Raw genomic sequence first — 13,531 nt, 5'->3', positions numbered from 1 at the left:
AAAGTTCACAAAACAGATATCTCTCCTTTTGTTATGTGGTTTCTGCTAAGGTTTATGACTGGAGGAGGCACTGAACCCCATATTACAGAGATAGATTTGAATAAGTGCCATGTGCAGTCATTACAGTGAAGATAATGGCCACGTTACCTCTGACTGTAAAATGCAGGAGTCTGCTTTTTTTGAGGTGTTGCTGTCAGAACAGCTCCATGGGCTGTGGCATATTATGCATTTTATGTTTTACACAAAATCCAATAATGCAAGAGATTTATTTGTCCAATAAGGAGGGTTCACAAGATGCTGCGCCTTCACAAGCATCTGTAAAACATTTAGTTATTGACTAATTTGCGCTATAATTAACATTATATGAAATGAAACATTAATTGTCTCGTTGTACAGTCCTTAATCATTTTTTTAGGGATGATGAAAGTGTGGTGCAAGGACTGCACAACTTCCAATTGAAATGTTCATTAATTGTCTTTATTCACTTCACAAATCATGGCTGATCTATTGGAGATCTTAACTGGTTTAAATACAGCCTTCACTTATTGAAAAAAAAAATGCAACTAAAATATATCAGAAACAAAAATAATTGTCTTCAGGCTGATATAAAATGGTAAAAATAAACAAAGAATGCTGTTCATTAAACCTCAGCAAGGTGGTTATCATTTCTCACTTTTGATATGTTCAAGATGTAAATCTAATACCAAATCCAAAAGTCTTAATTGTAGTAAAGTTTAACATGATGAAAAAGGCCTATACTTTCCATGTTCCTGTACTCTCTGTATTATTATTGTGAAGGTGCTAATATTTTATATTCATCTACCTTCTTCCTCACTGTCATTTTTGTTTCCATAATTTCTTTTTGACAATTCTTTATTGCTAATTCTTAATTTGATTTTTTAGCCACATATATATAGTAAAACAGTACTTGGTGTCTCTTTGCCATCTCTGTAACTGACCTCAGATCTGTTTAGCAATTACAACACTACACTAAAAACTGGCAAACTGCCTCACGCAGACCGCTGGAGTTTACTCACCTGTGACATAGGAACATTGAACTCACCACCTGCTGAAAGGCGGGATATTTAAGCTGTCAAGGTCCTGCCCACTATTTTCGTCTGCTGCTGCATTTCAGAAGGAAGCACACCTGCAAAAGGAGTGAATGAACTCTTCACTGTTTGGATTAATTGAGGGCCTCAAGCTGTGACTTCACACCAAGAACTGGATGTTTCATTCTGCTGTCTGCAACTTTTGACCACACAATTCTTCCCTGAGGAGACCACCGCTTCACTTTTGTAAGTGCATGTATTTGACAGCTACTTTTCATTTTTTTTCTAAGCTCCATGTCAGTGTTGGCTTAACAACTGAGATTGAGAATCAGTTTTTGACCTGAAACAGCAGGTAGCAAAACAATACAACTGTTTCCAATTCCATGGGTGAACTCCCAGTCTCAGAGTAGGCAAACATTAAGGGGTTACTATTGTTGCTGTTGGGTTTATTTACATCTGTGCGTTGTGTGAGTGTTTTTGGACGTGTTTGTCTGTTGAGAGCTAACTCCTGCTGTTTCTGCCAGTGTTCATTGTGAAATTGTGTTGTATAAGCTGAGCTTATTTTCCCTTTTGTCTTTGTTTGGCATGTCCATTGTGATGCTTCAGTTTTGTTGATCTGAATGTTGACGTGAAATTTAAGGATTAGTCATTTAAACTGTGACATACAATATTTCCTTTGTGTGTACATTACTATTGTGTTGCACACAGGCTATTGACATACACATGATTATTTCCTTGTCTTTTCAAGAGGTGAGTTTTATCCAGACAGTACGAACTAGCTAATGCAGTTAACCATCTATATTTTATCAAATACAAAACTTAAGCTCTTTATTTTGATCTTTTTATCTGTTTATCTTCTAATCTTCTTTACTATTTTGCTAAAAAGTTTGCAGTGTTCACTGTAGGGCTGAAACTAACATTTTTTTCATTGTTGTGTAATCTGATGATCATTTTCTTGATCAGTAGAGTCTGTGGTATAACCTTTCACAAAATAATGAAAATAATTCCTCAAGGCCCATATTGAGAAATTCAAATAACTTGTTTTATTTGATGTTTAAGATGTTTATCTGATGTTTAAGATATTTAGTTTGCTCTCATGGACCAAACCATGGAAGATTTGAATGTCCCTGACAAACCTGTGTTTCCACACAACTCACAAAGACCACTGATACTGTGCAAAGCATCGATATTTGATAAGCAAGCAAGCAACGGCAGTCGACAGTGTGTGGATCTGCGTTTGTGTTCAGTTTAACCTCATATTGAACTCATCACTCACTGAACACTCCGGTTATTGTCATTATTTCCAAAAATCAATAGCAAATTATGTTGAATACTGAAGTCCATCATCAAATCTATGTGACTGGCTCCTCTGAGCATTATTTGACCAATAACATAGAGTCGCATTTTTCACACTTATCAAAATAAGCTTCACACGGCTTCACTTTTGGCGCGTTGCAGTCCAGTATCGTCACAGCAGCAAAGTTTCTTAACATCAGAGGGGCGGAAATTGTATCTAAATACAGTTTTATATGTAACTTTGGTTTCTGAAGTGTCCAATGAAGCCATGTTTAAGCTTTCATCATTGGTTCCTGATGGACTACTGGATGGAGCTGTCACAAAATTATTGTATTCGTGCTTTGAAGAACAACAATGTGTAGTCAAATGTGACCGAAACCACTTTTAACTCCCCTCTACATTACAGCAAAAACAGCATTGTCATGCAGTGGGAAATCTCAGAAGTTACGATGATGCAGGATGTTTGTGTTTCACTTTCATCTTTAAGTTGCTTTATGGTACACATTTCATATTCATCCTTCCAAAAAAAAAAAAAAACAAATGACAGCAAACACATCATCATCATTATTATTATTATTATTATTGAATGCTTAGTTTTTTCTGGTTTTGCTGCTGGAAACTACTTTGTTCTGTTTCTCCCAAACATGTTATGTAGACACACGGACGGCATAAAGAAATATTGTCTATCTGAAAACAAGCATTTTACTGAAATACATTTGAAATGATGTCAGGGCATCGTTTTTTAAAAACTGTACAGAAAAGACTATCACTAACAGATCCAAGACCTATGTATGCAGTATTTAGTCGAAAGCAGAGTCAGCCTGAAGGCTTTGTTTCCATAATTGCCAGCCAATTAATGAGCTAACTAAAACAGTGTGTCCTGCAGCAGTTCTCTCTGCTTTGTCCTCAAATTCAAGCTGTATTAAGTTGAGCTTAAATTCAAATGACACATGTCCTTTGGAAGATAAACATTCTCTTTATTAGGTAATGCTCCTGGCCCAGTAATTCCTGCTTGTTGTGCTGTGAAGCAATCCCAAGTGTATTACGCCACTGTATCAGACAGCAGCCATTTCATCGCATTATTTTCAAATGCAAAATATGCAAAAATATTTTTAACGACACATTTGTAGTTTAACACAAAGGTTCAGCTCAGAAGTCCCTCTACCATAGTCATTTAAGTTCCTCAATTGTGGCCTCAAAGTTTAGAAAAGTGACAAAAGGGTTGGTGGTTCAAATGAAGCGTGCTTGTTCTCTTTTGTCATGTCCAGGTTTTTGGTGGGGGTGGGTTTGGGGGTGGGGTGGAAGCTACTGTTAAAATGAAACATTAAATTCTCGCTATATAAACAGCCGCCTCAATAACAAGGCTCGGACAAGGCTCAAGTAAAGTCGCTGATGACATGAGTTTCTAGTCAAGATAGTAGTTGGAGAAATGCACTTCAAATCAGTCATCTGTTTGCTCTGACTTTACATTGGCATGCTGAGCAAATAGGGCTGCAACAAATGACGATTATCATCAATGATCTCATATCTAATAATCTAAAAATATTAAAAATACCCATCATATATTCCCAGAGTCCAAGGTGAGATCTTCAGATCTGTTGTTTTTGACAGTTAAAAACCCAAAGATTTGGAATAGCAATCTGATTGCTAATCTGATCGGCCGGAATTCCAATCCTTACGCTGCCGTGCAGTAAAGGTGAAAAGAGTTCAGACTGTTAATTGAGACAAGTCTGAAAATGTGTTGTGCAGGTTGGAAAATGATTCAGAAATGTTTTCTGCTTTTTAATGAGAGCGCACAACTCCAAACAGTCAAGCAAGGACATAATCTTTTTATATTGCTAGAGTGCGCTATTATTGAGAACAGGTCAGTATGTCCACTGCATGTGTGTGTATGGTAAATACTTCCTTAACTCGAGGACAGCATGTGCCTCACGTATGTCTACAGATGCATGAAAGACAGAGAATGCACACCTCTGTCCGCTCTTAATGCAGTGCAGCAGATAAAATTACACAGTGTTGTTGCCTTATGTTAGGAAATTCTGTGTTGGAAAGTGGGATTAATTGCATGCTGTACAGTGCTTCCATTATGTAAAGGGCTTTCAGAGTCCTGGGTTATTTTATTAAAATGTCATCATTATGCAACATCATTGTTCCCCACTAGATCAATGACAAACGCAGGTGGAGGTGGATGAAAAGGAAACCACCTGCTGTGTGGCATTTAACAGTTAGTGTTCATTTTAGCATGTTTTGTGAAGATTTTTTTTTAATTTCTAACTCTCTTTTTATTTTACACAAAGCTGAGTAAGCACCATGTTCTCTTGGTGGAAAAATATCTTCCAGGCATTCCCGACTGGAGCGAGAATGTACAGTAATCTCATGAGGCCTGCCATATTTCTGTAATTCTTGATGGGATTCATACACTGTAAACTATTCAGACTGAGCATGGCAGTTCTGAAAAACTGCAACATCAAAGCTAAATGGCCGGTTGCTGCTCCAACGCATCCGAATCGAGGTTTGTACCATCCCTCTGAGACGTGGATCATTTCTCTGTGAGCCGACAAAAACAGGGCGGCAGCATTTTTCTCAAGATTTTTACTGTGAAAAGGACAAATACATTAACTGTGGTGATAATAAGGCTTCTAGGATCTTTAATGGAACCTATTCTACTGAAAATACAACTCACAAACCACAAAAGCGATCAGATGAGGAAAGTTTTGCCCGATGTAGAGCCCTGGGATGTAAATGACTTGTGCTAATTGCTCGCATTTAGACACCCAGTGTGGCTGAAGAGAGGAGCACAGTTGGAAGGAAGGCATGAGCTGCAGGTGCAATGGAAAAGGATGAAGTGTGATTCTGTTTCGTTTGTCAGACAGGCACAAAAGTGACATGATAGACCATATGATGTTCATATGATGTATACTGTAACTACAGCTGCTACTAGTACTGCAGTTTCTAGCGATAACCCTTCATGCTATTCCCCAATGAATATGTCGTCTTGTTACTGAAATTGTACAAGACTTGTTAGAGATGGTGCAGAGTCTTTGACACTTTAGTAAATCTCTGCCTTGTGTTTGTCAAAGGATAATGTGAGCATCAGAAAAAATCCTCTCTGCTGGTTACAGCGCTGGAAATGTTTGCGCAGAATGTTTGTGCTGAGATGTTTGAGAAATGCACCATTTCAATAAAACATTTATTTCATTCATACAGTCTTTGTGACACATTGACTGGCTAATAGTAGTCTATTTGCTGTGAGCAGGAATACAATGAGAAACACAAGCAGTGCAGTGGAGTGTGGAGTCTTTCTCCTTTCTAGAAACATCACTGCAGTCTTTCATTTCCAGCTTCTAATGTTTTTCAGCTCACCGCAGCAGTTCACAAAATTACAACAGGTATCAGTGAGCTGTTTAACCATTGTGACAAATGATTGAGTTGTACTTTACTGGGCCCCGGAGCTGCAATTACGTAAATCTATTAATCGTCTAAATGGAAAGTATTGATTTAAATGAGGTTAATGCAAGGATTTGAGGATGTCCTCCATAGATATGCTTGCAGAGAAAAAATAGCTCTGTGGGATACATATACCATTTAGAATTTTTTTTTTCTTGTTTTTGTTTAAATTTCAAACTGTGTAAATACAAAGTGAAAGAAATTGGCTGTTTTGCTATCCGAACACACAGCACCTCTAACTACTGGATAATTTGATTTTTCTCAAAAAACTGCTTTAATCAGAAAATTTGAATATCCCTCATTATTGTTTCTACTGACATTTGTGGAATATAAGAGGAGCAGATACTAGAAGCAGCAGATACTTCACAGCAGGTTGTGTTTTAAATTATAACAAAGTGCTTTTTGAGGTTTTAGATGGTATAAGTACTTGCTGTTTGTTAGATACTTAGACATGAAAGGAAAAAGCCCTTTGGTAGAGTGCATGAGTTTTGTCTCTGAGCAGAGGTATACTGGCCTGAGAAACTGTAGGTTTAATGAATGGTAATTCTCGCTGTTCACATCTTTACCACTTCAAGTCATCAGATAATTAGGAAAACTATTAAGTATATGGGGGAAAAGCAGCCTTTCAAGGTCGTATTGTTGCCTTTAATCTGAAATAAAGCCGGCGTGCTTCAGATTTATCGGCTTTGTTCTCTACTTCTGATGCCTACATAATTGGAATGAACTCGGCTCATTAAAGACATAAGCAGTCACTTTAAGTCTGATGACAAAGTGGTGCTAAAAAGCTGCAAATTTACAAGGTTAAAATCACTGCAGTCCGCAGCTGCAAATGGTCAGAGAGTGAATGTTTTAGTTGAAACAAAGGCCATTGACAATGACACGATTAAATCTAGACAGTGAAAAGACTTTAGCAACGTTTCAGCGACAATTTGACAAAACATTTAAACCAAAAAATATCCTTTGACCATGAAATTTAAAAACAAGACAAATCTATATTAACTGTATTTTCTGTCTGGGGCCATCACAACAAGCTGGAAATTAACATATTTTCATCTTATAAACACCATACAGTGAACTTATTGTAAAGTCCAATATTCGTTTTCCTTTTAGCTCTTTTTTGGTTCCATCCAACTCCTGAGACAAATATCTGGCTCATTTTTATTAAATATTCAATAAAGGCTACCTTTCTCTGTCTGCTGTTTGGTGTTGGGAAGATAGCAGATAGACAATAAGATTATCAGAGCTTTTTTGTTGAAAAGAACTGCCTGCTTTAGCTTGAAACAAGTTTGAGAGCAGATGAACCAAAACAGTTGAGTTGCAGGCCATAAAACTGAATTGAAAGCAGAACAGAACATAAAACTGAACAAAAAACAGAACAGAACAAACAGAACAAAAACAAAAACATAAACATGAGGTAAACTGCAGAAAAAATGCTGCTGTAGTTACAAGGTGTTCTACCTGGAATATGCAGTTGAATGTGAACATGGCCTTGAGCAGTGCTTTCAGTAGTTTAGTTTGTGACTTTGGTTGAGGTGCAGCTTATCAAACCTGAAACAACAAAAATCAGGTTCTTCTAGCTTTTTTTGGGGGTCTCTGATAAATACAAATGCAGATCCATTTGTTGTTCTGATTGCATAATTCTTGTTTTTTTTTTTTAAATCAGATTTTATGTATATGACAGTTTTCCTAAGATTAGATAAAAAAAGTAGGAATCTATTGCCTTGCTTACTGTATCACAATATATTGCAAATAGTAGTTGAATAGTACCCCAGTATCATGATGTGTATCATATTGCCAGATTCTTGCCTGTGCACAGCCCTCATAACATCACCCCATTAGATGTTTTTGAAAAAAAACATCTTCTGTGTCCTACATGAAAACAGTTCAGTTTAACCCATAGAAAGAATTGCATAACCTGCAGCAATGTTGTCATTGTTCTCATTATTGTTCCATTGATTTGTATGTACAGTTCAGAGAGAGAAGGAGAGAAAAAATCTTGACATAAAGAAAGCAAGATCTAAACCATGATGACATGCAGTATTAGTACACAATGCCTCAATGTCAAGCATGTACTGAGGGTGCTTTAACATTACAACAGTGAAAGAAACTCATGCTCTTGCTCAACTGGAAAGTAAAATCTGAGAATTTTGAAATTTGTGTCTGTAAACCTTTCATGCACAGAATCACAAGTGTATCATTAAGTGGCAGATTCCTCCAATATATTATCACACTGGTACAGTGCTCTGAATAGATTATTCATAGTGTCTGATAACTGTGTGGGATGTGTGCGTAGGAGTGGGGATAGAAGCAGGATCCACTGAATTACCTCAACGGCTACCAGCAGCTGATGTCTTCATCACATTTACAAGAGGCCTTTGTTTGAGCAAACAGACATTTAAGCAGTAACTTCACATTTTACAACAGCACTAGTTAAACAGGAAAGAAAAATAAGAATGGAAATGAAATGGAATGGAATGAAAGCGAGCAAAACTAAATGGTCTCGATAATTCATCTCTGTTGAAAATCGTCCATTTCGGCCAGCAAAACTCAATAAATCCTACCACGTCAGTGAAGTTAAAAGTTGATGTGTTCTTGGAATTAGGACAACATCTTATAATTACGTTCATTTTCAGTGAATGTGTGAAGATAATGTTCTGATAATCAAACCATTTGATCTAGAAATGTTCCAAAAACTCAAACATATTCATCTTGCAGTGATGTAAAATAGAGAAAACTGGCAAATGCTCACTTATGAGAAGCTGGAACACACAGGAACAACTAACTGATTATAATTTCAGTGCAACTTGATCTAAACTGGAGCCTGGATTTTGCTGCTGACACTGATATTTGTAAGTTACATAAATCTGGTAACAACATTCATTTGGATCCTGAAATACAGAGGGAAGCTATGACCAAGATATGTACTGAGCAAACTTTAAGTCTTAAGGGTCTGCAGCATAATACAACATTTCCTGAGATCCAAATGAACACTTTCTGTTTCAACATGCTTTTTAGTATTTCTGAAGTATTTGGAAAAGTTAAAGGCTTTGCCTGAGATTGAATCACATTTCAAATTAACACAACAAAATGTTTAAGTATGATGCTCATCGGGGGTCAAATAGAGACACTCCCTGAAGATGAAACGTGCAGGTAAAGGTGATGGGCGACACCAGCAAGACCATGTAGGTGCACTGAGCTGTGTATTGGGAATACTAATTTTAAACAGCATCCTGAAATTCTAATTGCGTTCTTGTTAATCAACAAGACTGACAACAGGCAGGGGTGAGCTCTAGAGGACTGGGAGGAAATCTATTAACATACAATATGTTGTTGTGCTTGTTAAAATAATGGAAAAGCTTTGGGGTGGGGGTGGCTCGGGTAGGTGCATTGTTCTCCTCGCTGTCGCTTTGGTTAATTGCAAATCCGAACCCTTTAAAGCCTTATGGAAGTTTGTGCAGTTTGACAAGCTTCATGAAGACTTGAACTCCACAGTCCCAGTGAATTGTGTCTCTGGATAATCCTAATTGAACATATATTGTCCGTGCAGCTTATGTTGTTTTGGCATTTATTAATAGCACACTGAAGGAGAATTCTAATGTGGTTTCTACAATTGAAATAAGAGATAAACAAGAGCCCAGATCTCTTTGGATTGTGGAGACCAGTAATGCTTGACTTGTCACTATAACTCCTCTAATTGGGCCCTGGTTGAAGACAGCATGGGTCTTTAGGGACTGACTGGTTTTATTTTTCAGATCTATGCTTATAAAGCAATTGTGGTTAAGATTTGACTTTTTGCTCTCTAATAAAAAGGACACCATGGATCGCAGTCTGCCCTAGGAAATTAGTTTTACAAGATAACAGAGTATCTGCAAGTCTTAAAATCCAAAATTTGGTTTCCTCAAAAAAGCCTTTGGAAAGCATTACATTTAATTTAAAATTATGTTACTCTCTTTCATAATTGACTAATTATTGGATCATTGTTATATACATCTGATCAAATGTGATATAAAAGTCAATAAAAACCATTTTATGTGGTATTTTAAACATCTCAAATTTCATTTGTTCATAAAAACAGTCATAATTATATGCTACACATTGAGGTTTTGTCCAAAGAATCTGTAGTCCGTTTTGTTTTGAAATGGAAGATTTCTGAAACTAAGAGGGAAACTTTAATTAATTTATGCCTGATGAACTGGAAACATGCAGACTCATTAAAGCCTTTGCTGCAGTACATGTAACAGAGCAAACTGAGCCTGACATGGGTGCTCACTGCTTGTGACAGAATGTTCACAAACCTGTGTCCCAGGGGTCCTGTGCAGAGAGGCTTCACCACCGTGCCTCATCCTCTCAGTAGACACGGACAGCAGAGAGTGGCAGCCCCGAGGGAGGGCCACTCAGTCCTGTCTGCTCACTGGCCAAGGCACAGACATGTACTGTCAGATATGTCTTTCCACTGGGTAGCCCAACTTTTGTGGGTACATGAAACTACATGACCTCTTTACCCCTTCCTTCTCTCGGTAGATTTTTGGCAGGTTTTGAAATTTTACCATTTCTGTACCCTTGGGTTCACGCGTACAGAGAGAAAGTATAAAACTGTCACAAAGGTTGAATTGAGGCCAAGATAAAAGGTGTGCCAATGTCCTCTCTTGGCAAGAACAGAAACCTTCTTTAGTGGGTGTTTCAAACCAAAAATAGCACTATTAAAAAAAATAAAAAAGAAAACAAAAAAATATGCACCTGGCTGTGTTGGTGTGGGCTTGTTGCTACAGCTACTGATGAGAAGATGAAAGTCAATCCGTTTTGAGTAATAGATCCATGAATTTTAAAGATGAATAGCTGCCAAAACCACAGTTCATTATCCTACAAGGCAGGATTTTAAAACTCTGGGAAGTTACCCTCTGTCTTGACATTTGTGAGGCAAACAGGAGAAGAAATGCTGCTCCAGTTTTGAGATATTCTACCTTGAATGTGCAGTTGAATATGAATGCAGCTTTCAGTAGTTTGGTTTGGTTTGTGATTTGGGTTGGGGTGCAGTTGATCAAAGCTGAAACAACAGTGAATACCAGCATCTTTTCAAATCCTGTATGCATTTGTCATGTTGTCAGAGGAAAGCACTTCAGGACCATGCAAATATATTTTTAAAAAAGGTTATGGTGATGTTGATGTTCATAACATAATAACTTCATGTTTTTTGATACATGTTTCTGTGTATAATGCTTTAGGAGGCAAAGAGGAGAAAAGAAGATTCATTACACTTCCAGCTTAACAAATTGGGTATTTCACACTGGATCCAAACTGGAACTGGCCATCTGAACCCACATCCAGTTGTCACTTGTGTGTGCGTCTCTTAATACCTTACATTTTGGGCCACTACCCTTGACAGTTAAAGCTTAACATTTCAGCTATGCCATGCATTTCATTGATGTTACTCTGGTTGATTGAATGGCTCCACTGCAAGGTAAAAATAGTACATGGGACCTGGTGAGACTGTCTTAAGTGCTATAAAAGTAGGGCAAAGGCCTGAGGAAGCTAAGTGTTTCATTAGGGTTGTAAAGTTGGCACCTCCATTCAAAGCTGGTTCACTGACGTGGGTCCACAAGCCTTTTGGAAGTTCAGCATTTAATTCTACTACGTTCATACTTTGTACTCTGGGCACTCACTGGAGTTATACAGTATTTACTGAGCAGTGTGGTCTGAAATTAGCCCACAGTATATAAATTTAATAATCCCCCAACCCAACATCATTGTCAGCTACAGTAGGACAATGGGTAATGGGCTAATGATCTTGCGGCTGGAAAGACTACAGATGTCATTTAGTTTTGCTGTGAAAAAATGGTTTCTCCAGCTGTCACTGGCTGAAAGAGGGCATGGATAAAGCATGTATTTTGTCATTTAATTTGGAGGAGTTGTTGGTAGCATAACATGGGGGATTAAAGCATCTATCTTTAACTGTGACATGGATTTCCATAGATTTCTATGAATTTGTGGCCCTCAAAATGACCCAACTGTCCAACTTTAGATCCATGCACACCTTGAGTGGCAGATTCATAACCCATGCAGTGCAACTTCATCTCAGAGTGCAGTTTCAGCAATTTGGCCTTTCAGAATTTTGTTTCTTGATGTCAGTTAAAAACCTCTGATATGTAATCTTGCCAAAACCAATTAGGCTACAGTAAATCTGTATCTAGAATTCCCACATCAGAATGGAAGCACTCTTCTGAGACAAATGTGAAGAATGCAGAGTTAATTAATCCCTGCAATCAGAGGTCTGATGAAATAAGAGCTGAATGTTGCCCCTCCCAAGACAACTGTTAACAAAGCTGTTCTGCTCTTATTAGTTCTGCAAACTGCTTATCAGATGGCTCCAAATCGAATGCCCAACATGCCATTTTCAGTCAAGGGCTGCTCTTAGGAAATGAACTAAAAGTGTGATCATAACCCAAAGTATTCACCTCAGGGCCACCGAACTGTAGCTCTGTGGGAAGAACACTGATCAAAGTTATTGCAAGTACTTCCCAGAGTAGTTATCAGCTCAAACTGATGTCTTTAGGATTGCTTCAGAACAATGTTTTTTCGGGAAATGTTCATTTTTAACTCGTTGCACTCAACGCGAACCGTTTAAATAGCATATTTTCTTGTATTGCCTGGTGAATGTGTACATTCTAAAAAACATTCCATTTTATATCTGCATCTGCCAGTGGGCCTGCATGATAAGAGCAGGCACAATAATATGTTAATTTCACCATTAGAGAGACTTGATGTTCTCTGCAGTTACAGGTAGGAAAAACATGCATATGTCGGTATCAGCAAATCAGTTATTGGCATAAAGGGGAAAATCCAATACCCATCAGTTATGCAGCCTGTGAAAGAGCAAATAACAGTCTTCCTGCACCTTATCATAACATTTTTAACTTCCTGCTGACTCTCTCTTGCGTGAGCCAGGTGTCAAATTTCACATAAGCTTGGACTCTTTCTGTAAATGCACTGTCACGTCTGAATGAAGCTGTAAGGCACATTAAACATGACATATGTCTGAATGATAAAAAGCTATTACTTTAACAGATAGATGGAGCCAGTGATGTTACTTATTCATTCAATACCTGAAAAAAGGATGGAAATGTCATTTTACACATCTTAAATGACCTGCATGAGTCACTTGTTGCTGCAGCTGGCGTGCAACGCATATCATTCTGAAGGCAACCAATTTGCAGAGAAGACAATGTTCCTAAGAGCAGCCTGTTTCAAAGCCATCTTTCAAAAACTGCCTGTTTTTTTTTTTTTTTTGGCAGGGTGTTGTTTGTTTTGAAATTTTGGCTTTTCTCTGCACTGCCAGATAGCACCAAGCCGCTACACATCAAATAGGAAAATAAAGAGAATATTCATACTGAGGAAGGGGGGAACAGTGGAAAGCAACAGCTAATACCTTTAGACATAATGAGTCAGTGTAACTGTGTTAACAAATCTAAGGATAACAAGGATGCAAAGTTAATGTGATCATACCTGCAGGCAATTCAGTTGCAGCTTGTAAAATTGATTGATTATGTTTTGGAAGTAAGCACTCTCTGATGTTCTGTGTCATGTGAGTACATTTACCGAGGCTGCTGTATCACTCCTCATTGAAGCTTAATAGTAACTTTATTTCAGTGACAAACACTTCAACAAATGTGTGCTCTAATAATCAATTAACAGCATTTGCCAACTGTAAAATCTGGCAGTTAGCACTTTGATGTGAGTCTTTA

The 13,531-nt window shown here is 37.7% G+C and overlaps 1 long non-coding RNA gene across 1 annotated transcript in view; it reads left to right on the top strand.

The window, feature by feature from the left end:
- Positions 1-1,085: 1,085 nt before the first annotated feature.
- LOC124073772 overlaps positions 1,086-13,531 on the top strand; it is a 74,509-nt gene continuing 62,063 nt past the window's right edge. Inside the window, exon 1 of the long non-coding RNA XR_006845722.1 lies at positions 1,086-1,295. This is a non-coding gene — a long non-coding RNA (uncharacterized LOC124073772). The remainder of the gene's footprint in view (positions 1,296-13,531) is intronic.

Source organism: Scatophagus argus, chromosome 16 (assembly GCF_020382885.2).
Source record: "Scatophagus argus isolate fScaArg1 chromosome 16, fScaArg1.pri, whole genome shotgun sequence".
NCBI lineage: Eukaryota > Metazoa > Chordata > Actinopteri > Scatophagidae > Scatophagus > Scatophagus argus.
This window is presented reverse-complemented; position numbering and strand designations above follow the sequence as displayed.